General features: G+C 43.3%; 1 protein-coding gene across 3 annotated transcripts in view; it reads right to left on the bottom strand.

Annotated features, from left to right (window-relative positions):
- DAB1 (DAB adaptor protein 1) overlaps positions 1–25,289 on the bottom strand; it is a 415,964-nt gene extending 390,675 nt beyond the window's left edge. For 2 of the 3 annotated variants that reach the window (XM_059853705.1, XM_059853707.1), the window contains exon 1: positions 25,154–25,289. The gene's annotated coding sequence lies outside the window, so the exon portion shown is untranslated. Of the gene's footprint in view, positions 1–1,420; positions 1,439–25,153 lie in introns of those variants that run through there. The other variant, XM_059853708.1, reaches the window with a different exon arrangement.
- Between the last annotated feature and the right edge of the window lie 2,662 nt (positions 25,290–27,951).

The following is a 27,951-nucleotide window of genomic DNA, read 5'->3' as shown; positions in this document are numbered from 1 at the left end:
AATGAAGAAAAAGGAGGAGGGCAGGACTCACCAGTTGAGGTTATCACCCAACATTAACAAAAATAGGAGCACATCTCTCTCCTGCACTGCTGTACCCTCACCACTCTCTTCAGCTGGTTTCTCTCCAGCACTGGTTTCTCAGCTGATCTCAACAATCTGACTGAAAAGCCTGCCTTGACACAACAATATTTTTAAAAATTGCTAATCACTGTAATGTCAGTAAACACATCAGTACTGTCCCTCAGTCCTAATTTTGGTGTCTAAACTTCTGACCCCGAGTTCCACAAAGCACACAGCTATCTGAGAGTGTTCAGGTGACAAAGGGAACACTAAAAAGCCATGTGTTCTCCCAGGGCAGCTCTTCTGCCCAGTGACATTTTAAAACAAGCAAAAGTTTTCTTTTGTTGTCAGGAATAAGCTGCTTACTGAAGGCAAATGGGCTTGTTTGCTGCCAACCATTCAAGTCTCCCTTTCTGTTTGGGGGAAAGGAAGGAGAGAGGATTATCCAGCTCAGGATGGATAATCACAAATCTTAGAGGGCAAGTTTTTGTGAGAAGGGGGGTAAATGCAAATTGGTCTGATAGAAACATGTTTCTCTTTTTAAATTATTTCCCCACGGAGCTTCAGCTAGGACAGGATTAAAGTGCCTACACATGAAACCTATGCTCAAGAGTCTTTCTCAAGGTCTCAGATATAAACAAGTCTTGAGACCCCAATTCAGTATCTCCTAAGTGTACTTAGATCTTAAAATGAACCAAGAAGACACAACAGATTCTGGGAAGAAACATACAGAGACCTTAGAAGTGAGATTCCTAAAGGTTGCAGATGCATCAGCGTAAAAAAGCCAATAACAGATGTAGCTAAAACCCTGCACACAATCTCACTATGATTTATCTTTTTTTTTTTTCAAATATGCATTTTGGCTTAGTAGCAATATTTAGATTTCAAGTAAGAAGTAGGTTTATTTTCATTTCTATACCAAATTCTAGTTTACTTCTTCATTAGATTTTCATCAAAATGTTCCCATGAGCATGGAGAAAAAAGCAAACAAAATGTGCCATGCACAAATAAATTATTTCATTCCTTTTTAAAACCAGTTTCCCTCCTGATCTTTCCACTCATCAAGGGTTTAGTGCTCTGAGAGACTCCCTGCTCAAGTGAAGAAGAAAGCAAAAGGAGCCAGTTGTAAAATACTAACTCATTCCATTTTTCACCTTTGGGAATCAAACACACATTAATTATCAAAACTCTCTGCCTCTCCCTCCATCATGTCATTAGCACAATCCGCAGGGAAGAACACCCTGCACAGCCCAATTCCAGCTACAATCACCTATGTATTTATCAACAGCCAATTCTAATTTCATCTGCTACTCCATGGCAAGTGAGTAAAAAGCCAATAATACTCTCCCAGGGTGGTTACCTGTGGTGTTATCTCCATTTACACCTCGGACACAGCCTCCCCTCCAGGGAAAAGGAGCCCCTCAGACTGTGGCTCCTGTATGTCACTCGACAGAAAATACTGACCTGAACACAGCACTGCAAGGCAGGACTTAATTCCCAAAATGTCATCTCTCTCCTCCTGAACTGGGTTTGTTTGCTATATTTATTGTAGCAATGTCTTTTCCTTGTACAGTAACTGCCCTTGCCAGCACACTGCTTTCCCTGAGGCTACTTTAAATCTCTCTAAAAACCAAACAAGGATCCTTATCTTCATATAAAGTATCTGTGAACAGTTGAGAGCAATACAGAAGAGCTTTAAATTGAGAGAGAGAGGGGTCAATGATGCAATAAGAGCACTTTGTCCCTTTCTACAAAACAGACCAGAATTCAGTTTTGTTCAAAGGCACAAGCTCTTGGTGCCTGGCCCTCACCCAGGGAGGAGCTCCCCCATGTGCCATGGGGCTGCCAAAAGCACAAGGCAGGGTGGAACCCTGCAGGGCTGGCACTCTTGGTGGGTATTGCAGAAAGATGGAGAAGCCTGCCTGTGTACCACAGGAAAACCTAGTGTTAAGTGAGAACTGTGTTCAAGACTACATTGTGTAGAGTTTACTGATTTGGGTGTGATGCAGATGGTAATAGAATAAGGGGTGGAAAATGTCCTGGGCTGCAAGATGTGGGTGTGGGGTGTGTATTCTGTTGCCATCTGTTAGCACTGTGGCAGTTATCTTCTGTTAATTGAGCAGTTTTCTTTATCTCTTCCACAAACAATCCTCCCTCCAGGAGATCTCTTCTGTTGAGTGTCCCTGCACAGCTGATAAAATTCCATCATCCCATGGGGAGATGCTCCACCCAGGGGGAGGAGCCAAGCATTCCTACCTGGATACAATCTGAGGTTGGGAACACCACAGCAGCCTTTTCCCAGTGCATTGCTAGAGGAGCAGCTTTCTGTTCCACTGTCACATCCCTACCAGGATTTGCACAGCAGCCCATGGATATTCCCTTGCTCAGGACAGAGCAGGGCTCTGCAGGCTCTCCTGCCCATCCTGGTGCCCAGGGTCAGCCTGGCTGACCAGGCATCCCTGCCTCCACCTCAGCTGCTAAATGGTCAGCAAGGGGCAAAAACAGACCCCTAAACCCCCTTGCTGCCAAGCTGTTCATCTTTCCTGACCTTTTTCCCAGTGCTCAGAACAAAACCCCTGCACCCTGGCCTCAGTCCTGCCTGTCATCACTGGATTGATTTGTAGAGGAGAGCTTGTTTCACTGTCTTGCTCGTCCTATTTTCTTGGTCACAGTTGGTCACACACCACTCCTGGCTGCTGGCCACTGCTAGAAAGTCTTTATTTTTTTTTTAATAACCTCCAATAAAAACCTGATCGTGATCTTTTTTCTCCTTATTGAAAAATACCATATTAAATAAATAAAAACTAAGCAGTAGCTGCTTGGGGAAGGAGTGAAGTGCACCCACAACCACCCCCTCATTATTGTTGTTATCATGGCCAGTGTCACATCCTGAGAGGAGAGAAACTGCATCCTCTAGCAAGTGTCTGAGCACACTGAAAGCAGCAAATCGACCCAGGCTGGGAGAACAAAAGAGAATACACTCAGTGGCATTAGTTCACTGACCACACCATTTTTATTCCCAGTCTTTTATACTATGCAGCTGTTGATGAGGATGGATTCTAGCAACAAATGGAAGCAAACCTTGGGGGGATTTAGTGCCTACTTGGAGGCACTACTGCAGGTTAAGCCTTTCCCAGCAGAAGTGAATTTTATTTTTTTTTTTTTTGTTCAAATTCCATTTCATCACGCTTCTTTAAGACTGGAAGAAAAAAAAATATACTGACATTTAACTCGCAGCCTGGAGCCAGCTAATCAGACTGAGCAGAAGAGCACAGCAGCCTTAGGAAAAACATGGGGGAAGGAGGGAGAGCAGTGGGAAGCAGTGCAGCAGGAAACCTGGCTGGGGATGGGATGACACAGGGTGCAGGAGACAGGACAAGGGTGTTCTGCACAGGAGGGAGTGAGCAATGAAGGGATATTGTCAGGGAATAACCCAGCACAAGGAAAAGAAGAAACTGAAGCACAAAGGGGAATAAATTTTGCTCCTGGGGAGGAAATATTCTCTCAAACACAGCACTAACCAAGAGCAGTTGCATTATATGGCACCCAATGAAAATTTTTAAAGTGATGTGTGAATAATTATCACAGAGTGCATCAAGGAAAACCCTCATTGTAAGCACTCATGTGAGGGTGCATCATAAATGCACTTCCTCAAAGTTTTCCTCATCAGCTCCCTCTCCAATAAAATGAGGCCTTTTAGATACTCATGTTTCAGAATATGGGATGGGTATTACTTGTTTCACAAGTAATTTTAAATAAAAGCAACACCTCCAAACATTTATTAAAGTCCTCTCCTTATTTTCTTCTTTCAGGTGTAAAATTAACTCTGAAATACCAACAGCTTAAACAAAGGCATTGGCATCACCTTGTGATTGAAATCATTGAGTAACAATACATCAGACTCAAGAGTCACACTGTGCTCTATAATTACATATTACAAACCCATTCATCTTTGTGGGATTTGCTCTGTTCTCAAGTTCTTCCTGAAAATCACCTGAGCTCCCTGACAACTCTGGTAGCTTTTGCCAAGGAGGAGGAATGGATCTTTTAACAATTGCTTTCCTTTCTCTTCAGTGGAGGATTATGGAGTACTAGATCCAAACACTGACCATATGATGCCAGCATCAATACATAGACGAGATATAGTTCTACTACAATACTAAAAAAATAACTCATAAAACCATTTTTCCCTTTCCAAATTTTGCACAGGCAGTGATGACCACCCCTAGATCTAGGAATTGCTTCTAATCTTAAGTACACAAGGGCTGGAATCCAGTGGCTCATGTAAAGCTCTGCCAAGAGCAGGACCAGAGTCCCTGGCTCAAGGCCTGAAGTCACCAACTCTTTCCTGATAAATGATCTCTGAAATAGCCACCATCACCAGCAATATCAGATGCCATTGCTCTCACAGGACTAAACAGCAACAACCACAGAACAGCTGTAGATGACAGCTGAGGAATGTGAGCAGAATCAGCAGAGAAGGGATAAATCAACAAGCTGGAGACTGGGACACTATCTGAGAGCTGAAACCTGATGGAGTGCAGCACTTCCTACTTGATTTTCTATTTTATTCTTCCTTTTAAAATTCACCTGGTGAAAGTGTGAGGTGATAAAAGGCCAAGTATCTGCACTTCAGCCACTTGCAATGAATACAAGTGAAAAATACTGTATTATTGGAAAACCAGAAATATCAAAGAAGTGTGACGGAAGCATGAGATGCTAAGACCAAGGAGCTTATTCTTCTTTTCCTACTGCACTATAAAGACATTTGCTCTCTCAATAGATATCCCATTTTTAGTGCCACTCCTTAAAATATGGGAAAGGTCAATTGGAGGGGAAAAACCAACAAACCACCAAAAAAAAAAAAAAAAAAACCACAAACAACTCTGTGATTTCAGAAGCACTGTCAGCAGAAAAAGAACCAACTTTGTTTTTTCTTCTCCTTCCTGTAAAGCAAAGTTGAGATTAATTTAAGGAGGTGCTAAGCATCATCCACAAGTGTCCAACAAGGCAGTAACAGAAGAGGGCATCCATCAGTTCTTCTCGTGCAACTGACAGAAGGACAAGCGGGAGAAGAATTAGGTATTAGAAAAATGAAAGTCTTGTTAACAGTAAGAGTGGTGAAGACCCAGAACAGGCTGTCTAGGGAAGATGAGAAATCAATATCCAAGGTTTAAAAAGAGGTTAGACAGACTGTCAGCTTCTGGAGGTGAGACAGGTACACTTGATCTCACCTAAGAGCCTGGCAACACACTAAGTTATCTCCCAAGGTCTTTCCCACATCAGCATTTTTGGAATTTTTTTTTAATGATTCAAGCAATTTGTCTCACTTATGGGATAATTTCATGTATGAAAGAACATATTCAATACTAGTTCTGGCATATATTAACTGATTCTTACCCTCCTCCACCTCTTTTCTAAATGGAAGACACTAAATTCAGTGAGAAGTTAAATGAAGTTTATTCATTTTTACCCCTCTTAAATTTTGCTTTCCTGTATAAGGCCTCCATGCTCTGGGTGCTCATATCCTTCAGATTCTTTTCCCTCAAAGACTTTAAGGAATAACAAAATATTCAGTGAGCCTGCTCTAAGGTCACTACACAACTCACCTATTTTGTAAATCATAAGGTGATGCTGTGATCTTGTCCCTCCTTTATTTAAGTGCACAAGGTGCCCTCAGGTCTGTGCTAATTGATAGGAGGCATCTGATTGCTGCAGAGGAGAATCCACCTGCACCAGAGTCCCTGGTGCTCTGAACTAACAGGAATCTCTTCTGACTTTCAGAAATTGGCCTGGATGATTTTAAAAGGTCTTCCCCAACCTTAATGATTCTAAATTAATCTAATACATCTGTCCCCAACCTGCTCTCTGAAATATTTCCTATTGCAGGACAATCCTCCTGACTACTAAATAACAGGACACTGGACAATACTGTTCTCCCACAAGATGAAGTTCTGTCCTTTACTTGTAGTCTAGGGAGTGATTTTTGGATTACTGAAGGACTTGGCATTGCAAAACAAATTAGAATATCACCATTTGCAAAAAAAAAAAAAAAAAAAAAAAAAAAAAAAAAAAAAAAAAAAAACCAAAAAAAAAAAAAACACTAACCTGACTCTGGGACCTGCAAACAGAAGAAACACAAAACAGCTTTTGTATTGCAAGTATCAGCAGATCTTGGCTCAAACACCTGAGCAGAAAATTTCTGATAAAAAGAGGGTTTGGACAAATGACCCCAGTTTGGTGACCCTCCAATACCTCCCAGACTTGCAGGTGCTGGGCCCTGAGAAGCTCTGCAGTGCAGGCTGGCTCAGGGAATCATCCCATGATTGCAAGGTGGGCCAGATTCCCTCAAACCAGAAATTTCAACTTCAAACCCAGGGCTGATTGAAAAGACTGGGGCTTACTGGTGCTTCAGAAATAGAATGCAAATTCCTGTTTCTCCCAAAAGCAGCCAAACACACACTTTTCAGGCAGGGAACATTACCAGGACCATTTCTGCTGTGATGGAGGTGTACTGAGAAAAAAACTGATCTACTTTTCTCAGAACTGCCCATTCCTCACAGATTAAAATTACGAGGTGACATTTTTAATCAGTATTTCTAGATGGTATTGCTAAAATGAGAACATTAGCAAGCTCATTTAAATTTGCAAACTAAACCCATTTGAACATTACTTGAGCACGAGAAAGTGGCAAAGGCACATGAAGTTAAAAGACTGTGAAGAACAAAAAGCTCCTGGGCACTGCAGTACCCTCCCTAAGCTCCCCTTTCTCCCATCTCATTAGAGAACTCCAAGGAATAACTCTTTCTATCCAAATCCAATCAAAATTCAGATTAAAATCTCTCCTGTGCAGAGCAAGTACTCTTGGTGCAAAATTAAAGAGAAGTGTGTTTTCAGGATTGGAAAGTCCCACATTTTGGAGAGTCTACAGGGGCAAATAGTGAAATTTGTGAAATTAAAAGTACATTTTATTCCAAAGTACACAAGGATGCAAGACATGAATGAGGCTGGGGTGTGACAGTTCAAACTCATCTCACTGCAGATGATCTTGAACTCAGAACACCTGTACCCTCTAGAAATGTTGCATCCTTAGCCTTCCAAGAAAGGAAGAAAGAAACACAATAGGACAGATGTGGGAAATCTGCTACATAAGTTTTAATTGGAACCATTTGTAACCTGCATTTCCCCCAGATACCGATCTTATTTTTAAGCAGATATTCCTAATTAGGCAGAGGGCTTGGTTATCACCAGGTGAGTGACTTGCAGAGTCAGGTTATCAACACCAGCAAATAACAAAAGCAACCTGAGTATTGATCCAGAATTAGAAGGCCATCACAAGCTGCAAGATCCCAGGAGCAATTAGGGGACAGGGAGGAAGGATGGAAGACACCAGGACCTCAACTCCTGCATCTGAAAGAGGACTCAGCATGACCCTCATCCACTGGGGGTCTGGGATGGGTTATTCACAGCCTCCCAAGCTCAGGATGTAGACCCAGGGGTATTCTCATGGTCCTTCCACCCAGGGAATCCTTCTGCCTCCCTAACCTAAGCAATTCCCCTAGAGTGGTGTGGAAGAAGAGCTGAACACAAGACCTGGGCATTGCAGGTCAACCAAGTATTTGTTCCATTCTGGAAATGTCATTCCAGGCTAATAAGGTACTGCATGACTGGCCCAAGTTTTAAGGAAGCCTAAAAATATGCAAAAAAAAAATCTTTTTTTTTTTAATTCGTTGTGTCTATCAATCACAAAACCAAAGCTTTGAGATAAGGGGTTCTGAACTTGTGGGTTTGCATTTGTTAGCTTATAGGTCACAGTGCAGCAAGTGGATAAATTATGGGTACCTCTGGCCATTTGGGAAAAAAAAACAGGATTAAAGTAGCACTGCCACATGCCCATGGCACTGTTAGGGATAAGGCCCTCAGTGCTGGAACACTGTTCTGTGTTTTGGAAGAGGATCAGAGATCCTGCACCAGGCCCTGTTTCACAGCACAGACACACCCATAACTAAACACTTTCAGTCCACCCATCAAATAAAATAATTTTTTCCATATCTCCAATAATTTTCTTTCCACGGTTTCAGGGTGACGCACAGACATTGGTGAGAGCTTGGAAATAAATTGAAGAGGCAGGTAAATATTGGGAGATTATTTGCAAACATTAAGACTGAGGAGTCTCTGGTCAGAAAAACCAAGCCCTTCTGTCCTTTAGCCCTTTAATTTTATACATCAAAGAGTTACAATGCAAACAGACAGTGCCAGAAAGGAGGCTCTGAAGCTCAGCTAAATGCTCCTTGAAACTTAAAATTAAAAGCTCACCAGTCTGAGGTTGTTTCTGCTAAGCAATGCATGCTGTGGTGCTGGCTCACGGGTGAAACAAATTGCTGTTCTAAGTCTATTAAAAAGGGGAAAAAAAAGGCCACCATATGGTGCTGACTGCAGTAGCTCTTAGCAGGTGAAACTCATCCAGAGCTGTAGCTACCATGCTTAATTATTGTGACAAATTCAGTCATTCAAGGTGGGGATTTCTTTCTTTGGGTTTATTTTTTGTTGTTGTTATTTTTAAATAGGTTAATGTGCTATTTCCACCCTGAAACTAATACTGGGGAGAAGAGGCTAGAGGAGGGGAGGAGAAACCCCACACAGACATTTGTGTCACCCAGAAGCAGGAAGAGGTTCAAGCACAGTTTGGGATAATGAAGGTATCACACTGAAGGAGAAGGATGCAGAGTAGAAGGGGGTTTCTCTCAGAGCATCCTGGAACTACTGACACCCCCCCAACACACCTGCACTGATGGAGATGGTGAAGCCACACAGACCTGTCCACATCCCTGGCACTCTGCTTACACCCCATAAGAACAATATAAAAAAAGTATTTACAGAAGTATTTACAAGAAGATAGTCTTCTTGTATCTATGTAAGAAGCACAGGCATGGTCTGTCCTTTGATGTGAAGGTGTGCCAAACAATTCCTGGAATGGCTCCAGCGTGGCTGCTCTCTGACCTGAAGGTCCCTGATGTCTGGTCTGCACAAAGGAACAGTGCAGAGAGAGGGATTCCAAAGAGTACCCTGAATACAAACAGGCCTCCAGAGCAAGTGGCTCAGAAATCAATTAGCCCCATGCACAGACAAGGCACATTTCCAAGTTATTTGGTTTTTAGTGTAAAGTTCCATGGGATGCTGCTGGGATCCTCCACAGCAGCACCTGCTCCTCTATTCCCCTCGCTGCAGTTCAGCATCACACACTCCACGTGTGGCTCACATTTACAAGAATTAGATTAAGTTATTCCAACCATCTGACTTCTTCCTTTAATGACCTGTGTCATAAAGAGTCAAAGACATCATTTTGTTCAGCAGAAATCCACTTGTAGCTTCCCCAGCTCTCCGTGCCCTGGATCAGGTATATGTATACCCACAAAACATTAACCTAATTCAAGCACCAAGAAATGCCCCTCTCCAATTCAAATAATTTAAAAGTCACTGTGAAAGGCCCAGAGGTTTGATTCATTTCTTTTTTTCCCTCCAGGATAAAAACTTCATGTGAATCCAGCTGATTATATTCATCATGAGCTGAGCCCCTGGGGTTCCCACAGCCCTACAGAGCATTTGCCTTGGTCATTTCACTCCTACAAGTTGTACATTCATTTATTAACATCACCCTAAATCCAAACTCTTTAACATCTTGCAAAGAGGATACACACACACCCCCATATATGCACACATATTTGGAGCAGTGATTAAGTAATTTCCTTTCCCTTCTAAAAGCTAATTTAATATAAACTAATTTAACTAATTTCAAATAAAACTTTCACTAGGAGGATCAGCTAAGAACTTGCCCACATCCAAACCTAGAGTTTGCATAATTTTGTTACATTATTTAAAAAATTCTTTCATTAGAATTTGGGGTTGGGTTTTTTCCTTCCCTTCATAAGATCCTACTTAAAATCCTAAGGGAAAAAAAAACCTTTCTGTGGTCCTTCCACACTCTCACTAATTTTCTCAAAAAGCCTACAGTAATTTCCCTGAATAGCTTCCAAAATGAATCCCATAAAACAGCTTGTCTCACTGGAACTGTCTTATCTGTGGGTGAGTCAAAGGATCAACTCATTACAGAGCTTATTTGGGGAAAAAAAAATCCAAAAATAAAACACCTTAGCAAAAAAATGTTTGTCATTTTAAATTCATAAATACACATTTTAAAGTGTGCATATCCTGAGCTGCAGGCACCTTTCTGTGAGTTAGAAATTCCCCAAACCAACACTCCATGCAGCCACAGCAGCTTCTCCTCATCCCAGAAAAGCGAGCCTGAGTGGGGGAAAATTTCAAAAAGCACTGAAATACAACCTTGCCAAAAATCCCAGGAGATGTGGGGTGGCAGGGAGGCATCCCGAGGGCAGCCCAGGGCTCCTGGAAAGATCAGCACAGCCCGGGTGGAGCTCGGTGTGTGCAGCTCTGAGAGCTCAGAGCACACAGAACACAGCTGGGCAGGCTCAGGACCAAACTGGAGTGGCCACTGGCCACCAGCAGCCTCTCCTTGCTAGAGCCACATCCCAGCATTGTCACAGGGGACAAACCCCTGGTGACAAACAGGATAAGGTATTTCTAACCTATACCTGAAAACAGGGGACACTGTGAAGTGTTGGTAAAGGGTTTTCTGCTACATTAATTCTATTGCAGAATAACCCAGATGATGAGCTCTTTTTCTTGTACAACTCAAGAAATTCAATTCCAATATTTATTTGTCTTAGCTTGAAAGATGTAGCTGGGAGAGAGGGGGTTTACATTTTCCATTTCAAAGCTGGCTCCTGCCTTCCTTAGCAGACACCTGTCTTTTCAAGCCAGGACATTATTGAACTGTTTAGCACAGCTATGTTTGGTATGGCAACAAAATGGTTTGAACCAAATCTGAATTCCCAAACCAGCTTAGCTATTTAATGTATTGTGGGCACACCTTTTAAATCATTCATCCCACTGAACACAAAGCAAGGTTCAAAAAGAACTGCTCACTCTTAGGTGCACAGGCTGATAAATTGTTATGAACTTGTGAAAGGAGCTGAAGTTCTGTGATAAATCAGTGTCATCACCTGGTCACAGACACCCAGAGGGGGCTGAGTAGCAGAATCAACGTGTCATCTCCACACCTCTGCAGGGTGATGATGTGTGACATGCTCTGCTCCTCAGAGCTCTCTCACCACAACCTTTCCCACAACCTTCCCTCAGCACTGAGCACTGGGGATAAAACCAGCACTGGTGTTTACCCTGTGCTGCCCAAGCTCTTCATGGAGAACAGAGGCCAAGCCTCAAAACAACACAAATAAAACAAATCTGTTACCCAAGCCAGTAGAACCAACACCTAAAGCAACTGCAGGATCAGACTGAATCCTACACACCTCTCTTACAGCCAGCTGGTCTCCCCACACCTCATGACTGGGAAACAACACTGAGAACTTCATCCTAAATTAAAATATTTAGACAGCTCAGAAACTTATTAACCACCACTCCTTCTTCACTATAAAGGAATAACCTTAGACTCTTTGACCTGACACAACTCAGACTCTTAAAAATGTGCTACTGGGAAATGCATTTTTGAATCAGATCCAAGCAGGGCTCAGAGTCTCAGCTCTCTTTGTTCCAGGATGCTGCGAGGATAAATCTGGGCAGGGGGTGGAGGGAGAGTGTTATGAGCAAGCTGGCTCTGCTGATTTCTTGTAAATACCATAAAAATGAACACTTGACCATAATCTATGAATTGGATATAAAGAGAGAAAATAACTCTTAAAGAAATGAGTGCTTTTAAGTGCATCTTGAGCCTTAAATGGGAGAAAACATTTATGAATTTTTCCATCATGGTGTGAAGCATCGTGTCAGGCAAGATCAACCCCATAAAACTATTTTGTGACAATGCATGTAAATGGTTTTAACATTCTCAATCCCTCCAAAGCAAGAGCAAAGACTACCCAAGCCATCTGAGAGTTCAGAATTGAAATAGGGTCTTTGAAGAGATTATTTGCAGACTAATCATATATTTTCTCATGGAAGCATTCAACAATTTGAAGTACCATATTCACATAGCACATTTTGCCTTCCACAATTACCTCTGAAAGAGCCACTGAGAAATGATACACTATGTAGACAAGAATATATCTAAATTATATGCATGTCTAACAGAAATAGATTATTTTCAAGGGGTCCTAAACTCAGCTTTTCCATTCGTTCATGCAACTGCATGCAATAATAATTTATGTATAAGAATCAATGCATTTCAATCAGATACACTCAACTGATAGGCCTTTCTGTTTGCTCATTTTTGCATCTTTATATTAAAAAATTAAAATAAATAGATCTTTAAAAGGTATCTCCCTTCAACTCCTCATTCATGAAACATCCTTGAACCTTGGGTTCTTACTGAAGCAACTGACTCTTAGATGCACCTACAGGCAGAATCTCAAAATTGGCTTTCAGCAACTCCTTTAAAAGAAAAAAAATTGAAAACCCACACCCAAACAGAAATCCCCAAAACTCACAGCGTCTTTTAAATTTTCTTTGTCTGTGTGAGGAGTGCATTAGATCAGATAAGGGATATTAAATGGCCTTTAAGGCTGACAGCAAAGAGCAGCTCTAATGGAAGTCCCAAATTGTGCTGCCAGCAATCCAGTGTACTTACAAAACAGCAACATCAAGATGCCAGAACACTGCCATGACCTATATTTCCTGCAAACCAATTTTCTTCTTTGTAGGGTGGATGGAAAGAATCCAAGTGCTATTTAAGTTCCTTTTCTTTCTGCTGGAACTATGCCTTATCATACACATTTTTCCTACACCCAACTTTTCTGTGCCCTACAGCTTTTAAAGCAGGAATTATCTACAGTCTATTTATTTATTATAAACAGTAAATACTGCAAAATCGTGTTTAGGCAACGATTATCAGGTGAGACCAGAATTCTTTGTATCTCATTTCCACACTTTTAAAGGAAACCAAACCCCTTAAAGGAGAACCTTAACAGAAGAAGAGTGTTACAGAGGGGTACAGGTCATACATTCCAAGGAATTTCTGTGGATTCATTACTGATTATCCCAAAATTTCCAACATTTATATTTATACTTAAGAGGGTTTATTCTTTTGCTAATTCCCATGCTATGGGGGAAAATTGTATCCTTTAAGGAGAAAATTAAAATCAAGACATCATTTCTAGAAAAAAGGAAGTATCTGTCCAATTTCTTTGACCCCCAGTGCCTTGTGATACCCCTATAAATTCCGTTTTTGCTTCCAGCTGAGGAACTTTGCTCATTTGTTACACACACTCTGCTCAGAGTAGTCAACAAAACACCTGAAAGGATTCATGATAATCTTGTTTTCACCACCCACCCCCCTTCCAGCTATCCTTGCCAAATGCAAACTCTCCCCCTCAGGCAGGGAAATTTGGAAACAGAGCACCTGATGCAGCTTTTATTCCAAGATAGTCTCACGTGTGTTGAGTGTCAAAAAGAGCCATGTTGTGCCACAGCACCCACTTGTCTCAGGAAAATTGAAATTGCTCAATGTCTAACACTTTGAATGATTTCCCAACTTCTCACTTGCCCCATCTGCTCCTCTCAGCTCAGTTTGATTTGTTTTAGCCTTTGTGTCTGCAGTGGCACCAACAAAACTGCAGCATCACTGCAAGCTCCTCTGCTATGGAGCAGTGCCAAGGCTCTCAGATTCAGCCTCCTCCAAGAGAAAAGCATCAGAAAAATAAGATTTCTGCCTCGTTCTGTTGTCTCTCCCATCCTCCAACAGAATCACAAGCAGCTCTCCTGCTCCAGTGCTGAGCTCTAAAATAATATCCCACCTACAAAATAACCAGCATGGCAATTACAAATCAGATGTCCATAGAATACAGCAAGGCACATGAATGCCACACCTCAGCCCTTATTTTTCTTTATTAGTTGCCCCAATTGTACTTTATTTGTTGCCCCAACTGTACTTTATTTGTTGCCTCAATTAGCTAAGGAATTATGGAAAACCTGCTTGAGTTTATATAGGATTTTGTTCTGTGCTGTTAGTATAGTACTTAGAGACCTTCAAAGCAAAAATACTTTCCAGTATTTAAGAAACTGGAATTCTCAAATCAGACACAGAACTTTAAAACAGGTGGGAATATTGATAAAAACAATAGGAAATATACAACATGAGAAGGGGTTTTGGTTAAGACAGTGCACAAGGTGGGCAGTCACAGGGCTGTCCCTGAACTGCAATGGAATCTGGATACACCCACCTGAGGTTTTAAAAAGAACATTAAATATGATGGAAGAAAGATCTTAGAAACAGCCACATAGGAAAAAAAGCCACAATCAGTCCATACAAGTGCCCATTAAAAAAGACTCAGCTCAGATTGAGCAGAATCTTAAAAGAGACTAAAAACCTCAGACTCACACTCGTTCATCTTCCCACAGAAGAGTTAGCAAGCAGAGCAGTGAGGGCCCACAAAGGTGCAGATGTAGTTGTGAGAAGGGAATCACTCCAAGACTCTCCCTTGGGAGCCACCAAGCACTGAATGTATCATTTTGTACAGAGAAAAACAATTGATGGGGAGCAGCACTCACAGCTCACTCCCCAACATGTGTTACTGTCACTGTGAGCACCAAGCTGACAAGAGCTCAGAACTCCAAGACAGTGATCTCAAGTTGCCTTAGGTTTAACTCAAAAGAAGGTCATTTCTCAGTGAAAAAAATATTTAAATCTCTCCAAAACCTTGGCATTCACTTCTTCAAGTGCAAAACACCAACAACACAAGTGGCTTGGCCTGGTGTTGGTTAGAGATGCTCAGGATAGCTCAGGTAACCAGGAACTTCTGCTTTTCTTAGGAAAGCACACAGTGAGGTACCAAAACACACAACCCTGGCACCAGCTGAACCCTGCTGAATCCCTCAGCTGGAATTCCTCACAGTGCCCTCAGGGGGATATTTTTTCCCCAGTGTTCTTTCTCTTCTTCTGGTGATGGCAACAAAACCCAGCTCCCCAGTCCTAAAGATGTGTGGCTGTAACATTTCCCAAGAGAAGTCACTGAACACACTGCCACTGCAGCAAACTGAGCAGCCAGTCACAAAGGTGGGCAGGTCCTGAATTTGGGAAGGGTGTGCAGCAGTCATTGGGAAGTAAATGAGGCAGAAAGTGAGTCAGCCAGGCAACTGCAGGGCTGGGAACACAATCAGGTGTGGGAGCTGCAGGGGAAGCAAAGGTGAGCACAACCAGAGAGCCAGCATTGACATCTGCAAGGTAAAATATTATGTTTGCAACTAGAAGAGAAATCTTCCTGGCAGAAGAGGCTGCTGAGGCATAAACTGCTCCCATGAAAGTCTGGCACAGCACTGAGTTGTGTGTCCATACTGCTTCTTCAGTAAACAGTGAAAATAAATCAGGATACATATCAAATTAACCATCTTCAGTGGACATGCCATTTTCCTTCATAGATCACAATTTCTCCCATGTCTGTTTCTATTTGTTGACAGCTAAAAAATGCTATTCCATTCCTTAGTTTGTATTTTTGAAATCAGGGCTCTGTCATCTCCTTGCCACTCTTAGCAGCCATGAGGTACAGCCTGACCCCAGTGAGGAAACCTTAGTGGGTTACTGCTTTGTTCCACAGCACCCTGAAAGAAAAGCTGCCAGCCAAATGTCTCCAGCCAAATGCAAAATACATTATTAATGAAATTAGAGTGAGGAACCTTTTTGTATGCCTATTTTATTAAATAATTCCAAGTGACTCCATTGCACAATTACAGCATCTGAACTTTGCTTTTTAAATGCTGCCATGTGTAATCTCCACTGTGTATTTGCACTTGAAATGGTAATCTGAAGGCAACAGAGTCTGTAATAAGTGGAATTATTAATGAACTCTATTCCAGGTCCTACTGCTAAGAAACATACCCTAGGGCCCTACATAAGGTGACATTCTTACTTCAATATTAAGATTAATATTATATTTCTTCAAGATTTCCTTACAAAAAGTTACCAAGACAGACAAGCACTTCCACAGAAAAACAACCAATCTCAAAGCCAACCCTTTAGAATCAAAACAGCTTCCTCAATCTCCAGAATTAGAAAAAATTGAGCAAACAGGAACAACAGTGATGTTCAGCCCAGATCACTTCTCCAGAGGGGAGGAATTCCTGGTGGCCTGTGGTTGGGGATGAGATAACCTGAGCAACCTGTGAAGGAAAGAGGCAAAAATGCAAAGGAAACAAAGAAAACGCCTGGTCAGCCCAGCTCACCATCATCAGGGAAGGGTTCTGAGTTGCTCATGGAATTGGTAAAGGGGCACATGGCCTTCCATGTCTCAGCAACCTGTGCAAATGTGGCTCAAGCTGATAAGGATCAAACCTAATTACAACCTGACAGCCCTCAGTGGCTTATACAGTGCTTAAGATTTTATCACAAGTCTCATGATATTCAGTGTTCTTCTTTAAGCCCTAATTCCTCATGTCAAGCAATTACCCAAGGTTCTCCACTTCCAATAAAAATTGAGTTTACATGCTGAGAGATTGGAACAAAGCTTCAAATATGACCTAAATGGAATCTAATGGCTTCTATACTTCTTTATTTTTTTAATATATACATTTAAAATTCTGCTGGGTCCTTTCACAAGCGTTAGAGCCAGGTGCAGATGGATCCAGACATATCCAACACAAGTGCTGGATAAGAACAAGCAGCTCCAGCAGAGAGATTACACTGTCAAACACCAAGGGTAGAGCACCTATCACCAAGTAAGGGAAATAAAAGGCTTTAAACCAAAATCACTGCTTAAAACTACAGCAAAATAAACCAGGCACAACCAATTCAGTTTTCTACACCTTTGCAACACCTTGCTAGAAGATAACACTTCTCCTCCAACACTGCTGCCTGTCTCTTAGAAGCAAGTTCTTCTGTATCCCACACTCAGCTTTGACTCAAGAGAGCCTGGGTGACAGCAGGGGAGAGATGAACTGCTCCACACTGGATTTTGGCTGAGTTCTTCACCTCTGTGTAAGAAATCCCTTCTGGCTGGGAGCAGAGTGAGGCTGGCCCCGTGTGCAGCAGCCTTGGCTCCCTGGCAGGCACCAAGAACACGCAGAGCTTGAGACAATTCACCAGAACACATTTGTGAGCCTGGCACAACTATGGCAGAAGCAGTGTCACTCCCAGTCTGGGCCCTCAGTTCCACCACAAACTCTTCCAGGAGATTGTTTGGTCTGTGTTAGGTTTTAGCACTCTCAACATCCCAAGGCACTGAGCTCTCCCACAGAACATCACCTGTGTGAGGTGTCCTACTTGTGTCTGCTGCCTCTCACACTGTGGGACACCCTTCACTTCATTAAATGGAAAAGACAATTTCTTATTCAGCTCTCCAGAGAGGTTTAATAAGGCTTTATCAGAAGTCCTCTCTCTCCTGGACTAAACTTCTCCTGTTCCTCTCTTGTGCTGGGCTGACATGAAAGCTTTGTCTAGTGGAGATTTCACCCAGAAAACAGACATGCAGCTAAAAAATCTCTCATTTTTGTTTCTATAAAACAGTTCTTGCCTTCCTAACTTACCTGTCCAACCCAAATCCAATACAGCAGCCCAGAAACTTTAACAGTCCAGAAAATTTACCCACCTACGCTATTTTTCTTCCAGATTATACTTAGAAGACAACTGTAGAGAATTCAAATGACAGAGCTCAGAAGGAAAATTAGACACACATGACTTGTAAATTGAGATGTCCCTGGCCTTGGACCAGGGAAACCTCTAAGTCCATCACATCAAACCAGCAGGCAAGAATTTTGATAATGCAATCAGAAAGCTGGTAAAGCTTCAATCCCTGATCTGCTGCCACAGCCAAAAGGGTGAATATTCACTGCAACTCTTCTGTCTTCATTCTGCCCATTTTAGACTTGATTCCTAAAGGAACCTCAAATCTGCACAATCAAAACTGAAACACTTCAGACACTGTGGACAGCTGACCTTTGCAAAAATGATTCTATTTCAATAATATGTAATAAATTCTGCACTGGTATCCCACATAGGTTGTGTAAGGACAACAGGGATGCTCCAAGACTTCCCTTTTTTCCCCATGGATTTCCATGGCTCTGAGAAAAGCAATATATTTGCTCTACCAAAGTGGGATTATGATTTGAGAAAGTGATGCCCTGAACCCATTTTTCCAAACTCTCAATAAAAAAGTCACAATTACACATCCACTAACCACAGGGCAACTGTTGGAAGGTCTTTTTTATGGAAAACCACTATGTAGCACCTGTGATTTAACTGACCTCAGCACTGGCCATGGAGAGCCTGCTTTCAATCCTAACTAAGGCTTTACTCCACCTCTACACAGACCTCCAGTGGGCCAAAGCCTTTTCCACTTGAAAAATACTGAACTAATATAATTTAAAGCATGAATTTAAGCTCATTTGAAGGGCTGCAAAGCCAAGTGAAGGCATGGTTATTTCAATAGTAAAGCTGCAAATCTCAGTTTAGCCTCAGCTCACTAAAGACTTCTAAAAGTTAAATCTATATAAACCAGTCCTAATCTCAAAGATGTTTCTGATAAGGGCCTGTACCAGCTTAAGAGTGTAGGGAACAATAAATCAATTTAAAGTGACACTTGTTCAGTGATCAAGCACGTCTCAAAACTGTGACTGGAAGGACTTTGGTCTCCTGACAGTAATCACACACTTTAACACAAGCCCAACATCACCTCTTCATTCACCAGACAAATAAAATTTCATGTTGGAAAACAGTAATGACAACAGTTAATATTTTCAGTAATAAGTTATCCTCACAGAGAGCACTTGACCTTCATTGTAATTTCCACACAGCTTGCAGTAAACCACCTGAGTGTGTATAAAAGGTAATGAATAAAGAAATATTAAAAACGATAGAACGTTATTAAAGTAGGTCACAATTCAAACAGCACAATTACTGAAAAAAACATGTTTGAAACTACATCACTCCCAATCCTTCTCACACAGGATGAGCTACTCTATAATTTATTTTGCCTAACAACAGCTTCTGTCCATATTGTCTCTCTTTATCCCCAAAGACTCTTTTAATGCAGCCCACTGTGCCCCATGATAGCACAATGCCCACATGAGGCATGAAATGTCACAGATCACAGCTTTACACCTGGCCAACATAATATTGTCATCCAATTCTTTCATGCAGTGGAAACATTTGTTGTGATTTTGTGGGTCAAGCTACAAGAGGCAGATGGAATGGGCACTTTATTTATTTGGGGGTGTCCCTAAGCAAATTCCCTTTGTTTATGAGCTTTACTTTGTTTGTGAGCCTTGCACAGCTATCTAAGAAGCCTTGCACCAAAGGCATTGTTATTTTAAAAGAAGAGAAAAAGTGGTTTCCTCTGAGGCTTTTGGACAATGATCATGATTCCTTTTGACCCCTAACATTATATTCCACTTGTTCTGAACATTCTTGGAAAGCCCAGAGTTGGGCTTTTGGTTCACATCTTGAAAGGAGATGAGCATAAGATCCACCTGTAAGTTAAAGCAAGTCTGACAGTAACAGAGTGGTGAGACTCTCCCCAGCACTCACCCCTGTGAAATCCCACAAATTCTGTAGGAAATGTGTCACAGCAGGTCAGAGTGGTCAGCTCTTTAATTCTAACCAGAAATTCAGGACAAGTGGATGTTGATATTGGCTTTACCCATCATTCTACAGACCATAAAACAACCTAAACCATCCACAAAGACACAAAAACATAGAAAGAAAAATCCTTGGATACAAAATGTATCACTTGATACATTATGAATATTTTGAGCATTTTAGAATATTGACATTGATGTTACCATGAGAGTTTTGGGGAAATTCCTATATAAACAGCAAAAATCTTTGCTACGAGGAGAGTATTAACCCTGTAATCTTTTAATTATTTGTGTTGCACATGAGTATCAGTGACATGTATGAGTTAGAAGCACAGCCTACCTATTTTGGATCTTGCAGGAAAACAAAATCTTAGGACAGGTTTTCCATTAGAAAAAGAAAGGGGTGGGGGGGAAGGGGGGAAAGTATCTACTATGACATTGCTCTTTTTGTTAACAAAATTATACAGTAAAGTCTGGATGCATATCTAATTTTATCTCCCAGCATCTGCCACTGCCTCATGACCTCTAAGATAGTCTCCAAGCATGTTGATAAACAGATTAAAAGGTAATTCAATGGACACAGAGCAATCCTCTGAGTTCCCAGAACAATATTTGACTGAATTACACCAAAAATGTCATCCCTGAACCTCCAAAGGAAGAGGAAGCCCCTTCTCCCCCCGAGAAGCAAACTGCCATCCTACTGTTTTCATGCCTGAATACCAAAAAGCACTAATGTAAAAACACATTTGTAACCAGACACTGAATTTTTACAGAGAAGGACTGCCTGTTTGCTTGCTTGCTTCAGAAAGGATTCAAGTTCAGATAACTAAATGGACAATCATGATTATAGAGAAGAAAATATTTTATGCATCCACTCCTTTCTCCTGGAATGCCAGTTTCAATAAGATTTATCACATTTACTATTGACAGATGATTCCTCCATCCATTAGTCCTCACAAAACAGAGAAGAAACCTGGCAGCCTGGTGCTTAGGGAAGGAGGGAATCATGCCCATGGCAGGAGGTTGGAATGAGTTGATCTTTAGGGTCCCTCCCAACCCAAACCATTCTGTGATTCTATGCCATGGCCAGTTGAATTGTAAGGAATCTTCTCCACATGAAGACCTCTTAAATTGGAATTGGGCTTTGATGTGCAATGCTAAGAATTGGGATTTCCTTCTGACTCAGCAGCTCAGGGTGTAGAAAACCCATGACCAAGTGGAATTGCCAGGCAGGTGTGCCCAGAGAGCCCTGACCCTGTGGGAGGAAAGCAGATTGACTAAAGCAACTCATCTTGAAGGGAGGCAAAGCATTCACTTCATCCTCATGAAGAAGTGAAAGCTCAGGCTTTCAAATGAGATGTAAAATAGAGCCCTGACCATTCATCGTCATTAAAGATCCCATGGAAATCCCCACCAGAGTGAAAATGTTAACTAACATGTCCTGGCCAATATCCAACTCGGATAATTGCATTCTGCTTCCTAAATTCCCCTTGCAGTTTCAATTGGATTAGTTTTTCTTCATTTCTCTTCCCTAAACCCCTCCTGCATAATGTTTCCAGCCTGGAATGGCTGCTGGATTCCACTCCAGAGGTGTGTGAATTATCAGTGCTGGGCAATCCCAACATACATTTTGGATATATTAGTCAGGGAAAACACTCTCTGAGCTGGAGTAATCCCCTCACCTCTCACTGAGGAGCATTAAACTTTACAAATGAGAAATCCCTCTGATGTTAGTAGGATTTTTTTCCTTTTTTTTCCTAAAATATTGCCCTGCAAGGAATGGTACCAAAGCAGCCTCCTGCCAATTAGGAAAGTCCTTTTCTGGACCATATCCTCAGCTTGAGGAACCAGCTGCACTTGCTTTGACTTCAGTAGGGCTCTGCTACATTAAAACAGGAGTAAATATTCATATAGTGGTTTTTTATTTTTTTCCCACTAAGTCACTCATGTTTAAATGTTGGAAGAATCAAAGGAGTTGGCAGTTGAATGCATCAATCTGTGGTTATAAAAGAGGAATATCAGAATGCATTCTCATTCCTTATAACTGGCTTGCAAATCTTCATGCTATTTTAAAGGGAAGTTGGAGGTTCTTTAAGTTGGCATACTGATGAAAAATGAAAGTGCTGTGAAATATGAATCTCCTGTTGTGTGCTATGTGTATTCTACTGTAAATACTCACAATAGTGCAGAGGCACGAAAAGTCCTGACCCAGTGCATTTTATGAAACAGGAGGAGCAAAGGTGATTTATGTGCATAAAAGCAAAAACTGACAAGCCTTTGATTTTCTTGCAGAACAATCCCAAAATGATTGTCAAGACTGCTTAGGTTTTTTGCCCTCTGCACTTCCTGTAATAGGACCATTTTATCCAACACTCTGTTTTATAGACACTGTGTATAGGGTCATTTCCACCTGCTATCCAGGTTACTCAAAAGAATACTTCTCATTCCCAATTCCAAGAGCTCTTAGCAGCAGTTGAGATTGGCTTGTTTTCACTTCCAGCCTGCTCCTGCATCTCTGGTTAAGCATAAACCCACAAACACACCACTTATTCCTTCTTTAGAGCTCTGAAAGCAGAAGGACATCCTTAAAAATCTGGGAGAGCAATTGTAGACAGGCTGCAGTCAGAAAAATGGGCAACACAGGGAATACACTCCTTCTGGGATTTTCTCCTGAATATCCTAACCCTCCTCCTTTTTCCCTTGTAGGAGGTGTCACTATTTGTCAGCTCCACACTGAGCTGGCTGCAACATCATGCTTAATTCCCTTGACAAAGTGTAGATGGAACAGGGGGATGGGAAACCTCCAAGAGCATCCTGCTTCTGCAGCAAACATGCCTAGTGAAGGGTATGGGATTGAGTGAGGAAATTCAGAAGGGTGAATACCAGGCACCAGCATGGCTGAGGCTCACCTGATGAGCACAGATGAGTCTGCAAAGGGATTTTTAGGTCAGCATCAGATGGTTAAAGAAGCACAGAGCATGTTTCTGATCTGCAGCACACACATGAGTTTGATAAGGGCAGAGCTGATCCCCAGAAATCACTGACAAATTTTTTTCACCTGCTGCCATTCTGGGTACCAGCCTTGACTCCAGCTCAGCTCCTTTTGCACACAGCTGACATCCACCTGGGAAACAACACTCATACTCCACCACAGGCTCCTCTGCTCCCATGGTTTTGATCCGGTGGAGAAATGGGCTTGAGCTGGAGAACTTTGGGGTTTGCATCCTTATGATAAGTTGTGTCAAGATTATACAGCATTGACAGCAAACAAAGGATAGAAAGTTTAGTACTCCCACTGAAACTGAATTTCAAAAGTGTACAACTGTTCATCCATTGCCTTGGTTTCATGAAGAATAGACTGGAGTGAAATATCTCTTTCAGCCACTCCTTCCTTCCCACTTTGACTTCTTTCTAGGATTACCTGTGTGGAGTGGAAACATTCCCACTCCTGTGTTCTGAAACAGCCACTGCCATGAAAATCAATAAAAATTAGCATGACTACAGGAACTACAGAAGCTTGGCATTAGTAAGAACTAAAAATGGATGGACTTCCCTACCCTCCTCTCTGCATCCTGGGGAACCCTTCTGAAAACCTGACCATAAACATTTTAATTCTCTGTCAGTTCTCTGGAGAAAATAATTCAGAGGCAAAATTACAGAGCAGCAGTGCCACTCTGCAATAAGTGTCTGTCAGTCAAGCAGACATCATCCTACAGTCACCCCCAGTATTTCCATCCTCCTATCCAGGAAAAAAAGGGTGCTGGGCTGGGCATGGAGAGCTTGCTTGGAGCCCTGCTTGAGCGATCAGGCCAAAGCTGTGATCAGCCAGTCAGTGGCACAATAGCTTAATTCTTTATTTGTCTGTCTCCCCTCTCTGGTTCAAGCAGTTTATACACTTAATTCAATTTCAAGAGCTATATGTTTGTTTACTAGAGCAAACAAAAACCAGTAATGAAGAGCTGTAGTAAAGAGAAGTAACCAAACTGCTTGTCTTTTCCTCAAAATTAATCTTTTAGCACCAAATATTGACATTAGACGCTTAGTTCCATGACTGCTTTTCACACCTGCCAAGCACACACCAGAGAATTTGGTGCAAAATCACTGAAGGATAGGTGCTGACCTGTGATTTCAGCATGACATCCCAAAGAAACCACCTGAAACCTAGTAGGGTTCCTCAGATTAAACCTTGATCAATCAATTTGCCAACACCATCAACATCAGCAATCTTCTTTCCCTTTTATCTCTAGTCTGACTTGCCTTCATTCCTTGCAGCACCAGAGATGGAGTAAACCATACACAGAGGAGAATGATGGTATCCTCTACCACTGCACTCTGCTTGGGTAAGGAAAGGCATTAAAGCTGGAGACCTCTCTGCCAGTTGAAGGGAGAAGGCCAGAAGGAAAGGGAAAAAATAAAAACCAAAAAACCAGAAAAACCTGTTGCTAAAAAAAAAAAAAAAAAAAAAAAAAATCACAAATAAAACCTTGGGTTTGGAGCTTTGCTTCTTTACATTTTGGGTTTAGATTTACCACTCACATGAACGTCTACAAGCAGTTTAAGACCACAGTTAAAAAAGCACAATCAATTCAGCCCAGATTCCTTAAATCCAACATAATCACTTCCCACAGAACTACTGAAGTCCACTGAAAACATAGCTGCAGCATTAGAGGGTTATTTGCTCCAAGGACCTTTTTAATATGGCTGTATTGTAATACTGCAGTGCAAGAGCCTCTCCAGCCATAAAAAGAAATTTAGCTCAGAAACACAACTTGTGGGCAATGAAAAACACATTTGCTTCAATTTGCCATCATTTAATAATAGTATTATTTAACAAGATCTGTTAAAATAACCAGCCTCAGAAGACACAGCAGTGCACTTCTTCTCTTGAGACTCCGAGGGCACTGAAATGAAATTCATTCTGCAAACCAAACATTCAAAGCAACCAGCACCACTAGAAAGACCATATTTAAAAGGGAGAAAAACATTTAGTGACTGACCAGAAAAAGAAAACCCCTCTCTATTTCCCCAGACATGCACACTTTACTTTGAAGTTGCAACATATTTCACTGGCAAGGAAAAGAATAGTCTTCCTCTAGAAGTAACATATTTGTCATAACACTTTTATTTCCATTCAAAATCAAGAACACACTGAATTTGCACACACGGGGAAGCAGCTACCAAGATCTGGGTGTATTCTGTATCACGTCAACAGTCAAACCCCATATATCCTCACATAATTATTTTTCTACAAGATTATGCCTAATTGGCCACTAACCTCCCTGATTAATCATCTACACTACAAGAAGGCGTCGAGAAAAAGGTAGAAGGGCAACAAAATATTTATTCGGGCTGTAAATATTAAACCAACAGGGGACAGCTGGTTCAAGTTGCCCCTTCCCGGCTGGCACGCAGAGGTGGATGGCGAGAAAACCCGGCTCGAGAGTATCCACACACACACACAGACACACACACAAATAGAAAGGAAGCGGTGTCTCACGTTCATTCCCAGCACGGCTCGGAGATGCTCACTAGGGCTCTAAGTTGCCGGTGCCCGGCTGTGGAAGTGTTAAATCCCCGCGCACGGCCCCGAAGCGCCGCTCCTGCGGGCGAGCCGCCGCTCGCATCCCCGCTCGCACGTCCCAGCCGCGCAGCGCTGGCCGGCAGGCGAGGCGGCACCGCGCCGCCCGAGCATCCCTCCCCGCCTCCGCCGCGCCAGCGCCTCCCTCCCGGCGGAAAAACTTTGCGCTCAACTCCGCCGAGCTCCGCGACCCGCTCCGCGCACGGCGGCAGCGGCGGGAATGGGGCGGCCGCGGGCGGCTCCCCCCGCGCAGCCCCGCGGTTCCCCGCGCCTCCTCCTACCTGCAGCCGGCGCCGCTCCCCGCAGCGCCCCGCTCATCCTCATCCTCCTCATCCTCCTCCTCGGCGGCGGGCGGGATGCGCGCCCCGGTGCCTCGCTGGCTGCGGCGCGCTGCTGGCGCGGAGCCTGCGCGGGCGGAGGCGGCTCCGGGCCCGCGGCGGCAGCGCCGGTCCCCCGCAGCCCCCGCGCTACCGCATCCCCCCAATAGCGGCGAGCGGGAGCCCCCCGCCCCGCCCGGGCCGCGGGCAGGGGGCGGCGCCCGACAGGGACCCCCCTCCGGAGCTCCGGGCCCCCCTCCGGCAGCTCCAGCCCCAGACTCGTTCTCCTTCCCCCTCCACTCGCCCCCTCTAAGGGGACGCGGTTTCCAACCCGCTGCCCGCCCGCTAAAAGCCCACCGGCCCCGGCAGCACCTCTCACCATCGCCCGGCTGCCGGCTCTGCCTGCTGCCCGTCCCTCCTGCGGAGGAGCTGAGGAAGCCCTTCCAGCGCTGAAGTGGCCGCAGCCCCCCGGCCGTGAAGTGATGGCTCCGCTGCGGCCACCAGCTGCCCGTGGGAAACGGGACACCTGAGCCCGCGGCCAGGTGGGCAGCGGCATCCCCGCCCAGCCGTGATGAGACAACAGGCGGCACCTGGGGCATTCAGGTGCGCTGGGGCAGCGCAGGTTGGTCCCTCACATCCAGTGAAGGCACCAAGAGGCGTTCTTGGCCCAGCGGGATGTGGCATCGCCCTTCCTTCCCATGCTGTCTGCTCTTCCTTGGGATCCTGCCTGCCTATCCCACAGAGGTTCGTTCCTGGCTGCCGTCTCCTCTGTGCAGGAAGGTGTCTGCTCCTGATGCTTGAAAATGGACTTTGAAGGCAGAAATACTTTTGAGTGACAGCTTATAGCCACGGTAGATCCAGCTTGCCTTGCTGTTCTCAGATGGATGTTAAGTGTTTCTCTGGCAAGCTCTGACCTAAGCCAGCTCTGTCAATAGGTGCCTGGCCTGCTGGGCAGTGCTCAGGAAGGAGAATTACAGTCTGTGTAATATATACACAGATATATTTCTTGCTCTTCCTTGTCCACTCTTTCAATGGGATGTCACCAAACAGCAACATTAATCCCTGGCAAGGAAGAAATTCACGTGTGAGCTCACAAAGCACAGCAGTGAGACAGCGATTAAAGTTTCTGTCTAATTCTAGGAGATCAAGCTTGTAATAGCTAGAGAATGAGACTTAAGCTGCTTTACATATTCCTTCATATGTAAGATCATTAAGGCATCTCTGGTTATTGTACCTCATGGCAGAGGGAGGTGTTAATAGTTGCAAAACTCGGTGGCTGTGGGCATGTGCCATGTGACAGGCTGTTAACCTTTTGTCACTGTGACCTGACACATTTGACTAAACCACTTCTTCTGGCCCCAGTCTCTTACCTGCTTTCTTGTGTCACATATTTATTGCAGGAGTAACAGCTCTTCCTGCTTAATGGGCTTCTTCCATGCAAACCCTGAGCTGTTTGGTAATGGCTGCCTGGGACATTTTGTTACCCTTAACTTGTGGGTGATAAAAGATGATTAAAGCCGTCAAATATCCCATTGATTATGTGATTGAGATGTACCCTGACTGCCCTTCTAACATTCAGTTTCTTCCATTCACTTTCTTTCCTGGGGTTTGGGTGAGGATGGCAAAAGGAACCAGACCTCTAAGACAGCACTGAACCCACAGTCTGTTCCCACCCATCACATCCCTGTGAGGGATACAACTCTTGACAAAAACACATGTCAAATCTCAGGCCCTGCATCTTTCTGATGTTAAGTTATGGTGTCTCTGATGTCTAGACCCCAGCAGTTTCCTTCTTGATGTCTTCTTGCCTCATTTTGGAGAGCAGAGTTTGGTAGATCTGCCAGGTTCACAGAACAATGAATAAAGCCACAGCTGTGGGCTTCTGATCCCAATGCCAAGTGGGATGTGAGAGATGGGGGTTTGGTTCCAAATCCTGTACAGACTCTTCTCTGCTTTTAGCAAAACTACTTGCCAAAGATTAGACAGGACAATCAGTTGGGTTGAAGAGCTTGCTCTTGGTATGACTGACTCCCTGGGCTTTGGGAATGCTCTCAGCTCTCTTAGAAAGGGCATTGATGATGCACCAAGAGCATGGATGTACAAATCCTCCTCTGCGATCCCATCCAAACAAAGAGATACAGTACAGGGGGGATGCTTGCAAAAGATCACTGAAAGAAATCTCTATGCAAGTGACATTAATTTCCGTTCCTTAAGCGCAGATGTGTGAGCAGAAAAGCCCCATAAGTGCCCGTGAATGTGAGCACGCTGGAGAGCTCCCACAGAGCTCCAGTGCCTTGGAGTCAGCTGGGAAGCAGAGAGCCACAAACAGCTGGGCCAGCGAAGGAGCAAGCCCCCGGAGAGGGAGCAGGAGGCGAAGATGCTGCAGTGCACAACTGCAGT

Source organism: Haemorhous mexicanus, chromosome 9 (genome assembly GCF_027477595.1).
Source record: "Haemorhous mexicanus isolate bHaeMex1 chromosome 9, bHaeMex1.pri, whole genome shotgun sequence".
NCBI classification, from domain to species: Eukaryota; Metazoa; Chordata; class Aves; order Passeriformes; family Fringillidae; genus Haemorhous; species Haemorhous mexicanus.
This window is presented reverse-complemented; position numbering and strand designations above follow the sequence as displayed.